Below are 6,093 nucleotides of genomic sequence, written 5' to 3' on the forward strand. Positions count from 1 at the left end.
AGTAATCTGTTTTACAAGTGTTAATGCAATGACTTTCCATTAAGGTAATAAACCTATGACATGAAAACAATTAGCAGATGCTGTCAAAGCCCTTTTAACGTAATAAATCTTCTATCAGTGTAATAAACGTAACATGCAGTGATTGCAGATTTTCTCCCCTTTTGTCATAAGTTTTATTTGCATATTTGGTTTTATGACTCTTTCATTTACTGCATCAGTTCTCCCAAGTGTAGTTCCAGTTTAATCTTCCAGATTTAACTTTTGATAGTCTATGATTTCATGATGAATAGAATATAACTCATTACATTTATACTTTTGCAGATGCGTGAACTGCAACATTTTTGGGGTGTAAATCTATCAATAGTTCAAATAGCACAAATGCTCCCAAATCAATAGCAGATGTTCAGTTCCTGTTCTGTTGCAGCTGCAGTTATTTAGTAATTCCCATGGCGATAATGGGAATTAACTGTCTTAACTTAGTCGTATTAGATTTGCATATGTGTCTTTGGCAGTCTTGAGTTAGTTTTTTTCCAACTTCTATAGCCTTTAGATTGCAAATGTGATTCTCCATTCTGACACTTCTCTTTTTTTGTGGAATTATACAAGAAAACAATATTTTGAGTCATCCCTTCTTTGAGGTGACCGCAGTTAATTGACGACATGCCTCTTTGCGTCACTCACGACACCACAAAGTGAAGTGTGGTGAGTGTGAGTGTGTGTGAAAACGACAGCAAGCGTTCTAGTGAGGGGTAGGAGGGTGGCGAGAGTGCCTTTCATACTTATGTGAAATGAATTTGTATTCTGATTAATGCATCACAGCTCGGCTGATACGCCAAGCAGCATGTGTTGATGGCTCCAATCTGCAGGGAAGCTCAAGCAAAGCAGAGAATCAGTTACAGTTTTACTTTATTTCTGTTTGCCATTTCCATGGTTGCGCTCTAATGATGTGCCTTTTTCAGTTTTGAGTCTCCAGTTTTGATGTAGCTGATGTGGTACAGAGTTTGCATCATTATTATTAAGTTATTACTTTGATTTTCTGGGTCATCTGTCCAAATTAGCTGTTTTGTGCACAAATTATTGAAGTAATGTACACGCATTAAAGGAGAAAACTTATTTTATCTGGATATTCTACTCTATAGTTTAAAACATTTTTTAAACTGGTAGTTACACTACATTTTCCAGGCCTGTTGACAGCTCAGGCTCTATTTTAATATAGTCAAATAACAAAGTAAATTAATTTATCTTTATTTTGAGCTGAATTTCACACACCTCCCTGCCTTCTTCAGGGCTTCAGCGGCCCTCACTTACCAAATCATTGTTTACCCCTTCTTTACATCTGTGACCTCTGATAACAAGAACACATTAACCAGTCATTGTCTGATCTTCAGCTCCGTTCAGAGCCCGGGGTCACAGTCAAAAATCAATACTTTGTTTTTTGTCTCAATGAGCCAGCCGCTATCTCCACAAGCAGAAGCTTCTAATTAGTCGGGGATGTTGATTTCCGGACTCTTCGTCATGACAACAGTAATGCAACTGAAAAGTTTATGGATTTTTTTTATTTTATTTTTTTATGGGCTACATGAAAATTTATATATCCTTGTGTGCCTGGCATAAATGAATCAGTTGTTCTCTGTCTTTATTTTGTTGGATACTCATAGATTCTGTCTGTTGTCTGACAAATGTCCAACACAGAAGTCTAGTATTTCAAGCTCACCTGTGAGATATCACTTTGGCCGTTCAGCCACTCATATTTACAGAAGATTTCTTTTAGAAAAGTCATCTTGGTTCACAAGGATATTATAGCTCAGTTTCTTTCCATGATCTCCCTAGATGTGGACAGATGGCAAGCATCACACTGCTACTTCCTGCAGTCATTCAGGGGTGACGAGCTGGCACTCAGTGACATTCTCCAGCTCCTTTCTACCATGGATAAACACAGAGCTTGCTTTCCATACGCAGCAACGTTCACCTGAACTCTCCTGCTTCAGTTCGTGTCCATCAAGGGCTTTGATGTGGGCCATGTCGGGTCAGCCCCTCCACATTTCATTACTGACCCGGAGGGGCACGCTGAATGGCTTCCCCTGTCTGCGATTCCTGTGTAGGGAAGAAAACACATCTACTCATTACAACAGGCTTGTTGTTGCTCTGTGTGAAGGCATTCCCACCTGTGACTGAGGCTGTGAGACAGGCGGAGGGATGTGTGAAATATCAGTCTGAGAGGGCTGGAGGCTGGGCAGCAGCTCAGAGAAACAGAGGGAGTGGGCCAGCTGTAGATCTAATATCACCTATAGGCCTGCTGGCTGAGAAGGCCTGCCTAATATGATACACATGTGCTACATCCTGTCTGAGCTGCTGCCTGGCTTTGTGGCGCTGAGTGGAGGCATGGAAGGAGGGAGGTGTGTGTGTGTGTGTGTGTGTGTGTATGTATGTGTCTGTGTGTGTGTCTGTGTGTGTGTGTGTGTGTGTGTGTGTGTGTGTGTGTCTCCATTGTGTGCAAGTTTGAGGACAGCTGGAAAGCGCTCTTGCCATATAATGATCTCCCAGACCTGAGTGTTTATGGTATTAGCTGGAAGTCATATTGTTAGCTTTCACTGATTACCATGCCAGTTATGAGAAAAACTTTGTTGCTGTTGCATGAATACAGAAGCATCACTCCATGCAGCTTCCTTCTGTAATTTTGGGATGTAGGGAGGCAGAATAAGTAGGAATATATGCTTTAATGACTGTTTTAACTTTAAGGCCAAGAGTTTTAGTCTAAGTCCAAGAAGTGTGGGTATTTTGCAAGTGGCAACCAACCTGACAGACTTTGTGTACAGGTCGGGTGTGTTGGAATGTGTGAGTGAAGTGAGGCCTTGCCATTAACATACACTTTATCTCTAATTAACTCTCCAGTGGTTACTGATTGACCCTGATACACCTGGGCGGATATGCCAGAGCTTTTAGCAGCCTCGTCGAGGGAGAACAGCTCTTTTGATTTAAATCCACCTTGAGTCTCCAACTTAACCACCGGGTAAAAAGAGTTTATAATGCAACCCTGGCTGACACCGGTGAGCTGAGATTATTCCGGAGGTGGAGCAGTGTTGAGAGCACATTAGTGTATCCTTACTGAGTCTTACTGGATAATACCAGTCTGACTACCTGGGATTGAATCCATATCCCTTCCCCCAGCTACCAAAATAGCCATGCTTTGATGGCTTAAAATTAATTACCAATTTACAGAGTCTATAACTTTATCTTCCACTCCCACTTAAGCTATGTGCTGGTATATGGAGCCAATTTAGAACAATCATCAACCAATTTTAGAGTTAATTGGGAAATGGTGCTCGGCCAATTAGGAACATAAGGTGCAAGAGAAAGAAGGCAGCTTGGATGATAAATCCTGAAATAAAATCCACATAATAATGAACTTTCACATTCAGTGCTTTTAATTAGTGAGTTCTCTTTTGTTTGAAGTCTTCTAGTCTTATACTGTGTCTATACTTAAATTATTAAAAGGATCATGATTCTTTGCTTGGTTAGTGAACTGCACCATTGTGCTTGGGAGACTGATTACCGGAGGCTCAGCAAGGGCTTTTGGGAGCCACATGCCTGGCGTGTTCAGAACGCTGGTCTCCTGAGGAGAGGTTAAGGAGAGGAGTCAGCACCTCCCTGGGAGCTGCAGACTTGCTCTTTGCCACCATGTCATCCATCCTTAAGCCTAATCGAGTTATCATATCAACAAATCTCCCATCAGGGGCCCCACAGCTGACACTTTCAGAAAGACACCCAGAGGGGGACAACAAATTTTGAGCAGCAGGGCGTTGCTAAGAGAAGAGCTGAGGCACCTGTAAAGGTCTTCTCTCCTGCCCACGGAGAGGGCACTCCCGCTGGGCATCACATTGCTCTCTGGCCCCTGGTCAGGCATGTAGCACAAGAGCAGGGAAGCGGGAGCCATAGTTAGTGCTGCTCACAATAGGCTGAGGACACAATGGAAGCACTATATCACCAAGACTGTCAATAAATTTAAAAGCAACCCACAAACAATTAGCTCAAAGGGCAGCAAGGTTTCATGGCCATTGGGCCTCAGCTCTGCAGGCCAACGCAGACAAACTGTCCACCCACGTGCAAGTGGCAGCTGGTGATTCTGACCAGAGAATACGTTCACGGACTCCCGTGGATTAAAGCCTGACCTTTAAGTGTGTCCCTCAAAAATAAACCACATGCTGGGCCATTCCTCTAGTCACGGGATAGTTTATGACTCCTTGAAAGTGGGAAATGTCGCCCAATAGTTTGTCTTTGTGGCCATATAGAGTTACGTAGTTTGTTCGCTCCATGGTTTACATTGTTGGCAATATGAACCAGCCAGCTGTTTCCCTTGATGTTTTATGATGTCGATGCCAAATGTTTACTTTGTGTGATGACACAAAGTAAGTTTAGCTGTTTGTGCTGATAATTTCTAACTTTTGAATATTGGTTTTCAACTACGCTCTCTGCGTTTAGCTAAATGAGGGTAAAGTGAGTCATCAGCAAATCCTGGATGGCATAATGTCTCTTGATTTGATTTTTGTGGGATTATTTAAAAAGGCTTTGTTTGCATCGTCCATGTAGCTCTAAGATCATCTAACATGAAAAACAAATGCCATCTTTGATTTAGGCAAGTGGGTATGAAGTCCATCTGTTCACAATACCCTAACAAGAACAAAACGCCCTTCAGGGCAATCAGAGCTCCCCTGCTTTCCATGACCAGAAAACTTGTGAGGCTCTAAACTTACTTCTGAAGTGTCCCAGTTTGATGGAATCACTTAAATAGGTTGGCAAGCGATAAACAGTTCGCGACAGGATGACAGATCAAGCTCGTCTTTTACTTTTGGCAACAGATAGTTTTGAGACCACACTTCTAAAGATGTGAGCTAGCCCAGGTTTTGTTCATTAGCAGAAGGTTTCAGGGGAAACATATGCAAGGGAAAAATAAAAGAGGACTCAATGGCATCTGATTTGTTAAATTAAATGTATAAAAAAGTCCTTAAAAGTTGGCAGCTCAAGTCAAGGAGTTCACCACAAGTGCTTGTGGTGGGGGATAAGCAAAGCATGAACATATTGTGCCTTTAGAGAAACTTTAAGAAAAAGTATGGCCAGATTTAAGTGCAGCCTCTTAGTATTCTCTCCATCCAGCACGTCTATAAATCATTCTTCTGACCACCACTACTCCCCACCACTGACCAGCTCGACCCATTGGCCAGGAGCCAAGCCTGTGTCCGGACAAGGCCCTGACCCATGAACCTTGGCCGGAGCCCCTGGGCCAATGGGGCGAGGCCATCAGAACTGCGACCCCTGCAGCCAGGGCTACCTGCTGCTCTGGCATAATGCAATTGGACACAGCCATCAGAATGATGGAGCACAGGGGATTCTCCACGCTGACCACTCCAATGTTTGCTGACCACTACGGCCAACACTTGCTTCAGCCCCTCCAGAATGTAAGAAAATGGCCCTTTTGATATTATGTCACAGATGCCTTTTTGTGTTGGCTCCCTCACATCCATATTGTGTTTTAAAGTGTTTGAGGTGCTGCTATTTGGGCCCTTTTCAAGGGGGCAGGGAAAAGAAGGTAGGTACTGTTTTGTAGGGGCTTTGTTTTCAAGCAAACTCTCTGCTTTGTTTGGCAAAGCGGTGAGAACAGTCTTAATTGAAAAGCCACTCTTAAAGTCTTTAGTGAAGTTCAAGGAATATTTAAACAGGTTTACACAGGTCTTTTTATTTAGTATGCTAAAACTGTGCTTAAATACACAAGCCATTCATTACTTAGTTTACATATAATGTAAACCTTTTGTGCTTGCCTCAGGTCTAACCAGTTCATTGACATTGTTCCGTCATATACTATGTAGGCCCAAACTCAGGCTCCTGCTGACATTTCCTCCCTCTGTCTCCACCTCTGTTTTGTTAGTGGCACGAGGTTCACACTGGTAGTATAATTACTAACATTAGACCAAACCAAGAAAGACTCTGCAGGATGCTAACCCCATGAAGCTCGAACTGCTGATTGCCTATCAAGACAAAGGTGTGCCAGTGATTCCCTGCCTTGCTCTGTGTAAACTGGAGGCATGCCAGTGCATTCAT

This window comes from Seriola lalandi, unplaced genomic scaffold (assembly GCF_002814215.2).
Source record: "Seriola lalandi dorsalis isolate HSWRI2012SDOR001 ecotype SW California unplaced genomic scaffold, Sedor1 jcf7180002053619, whole genome shotgun sequence".
In the NCBI taxonomy this organism is placed as follows: domain Eukaryota; kingdom Metazoa; phylum Chordata; class Actinopteri; order Carangiformes; family Carangidae; genus Seriola; species Seriola lalandi.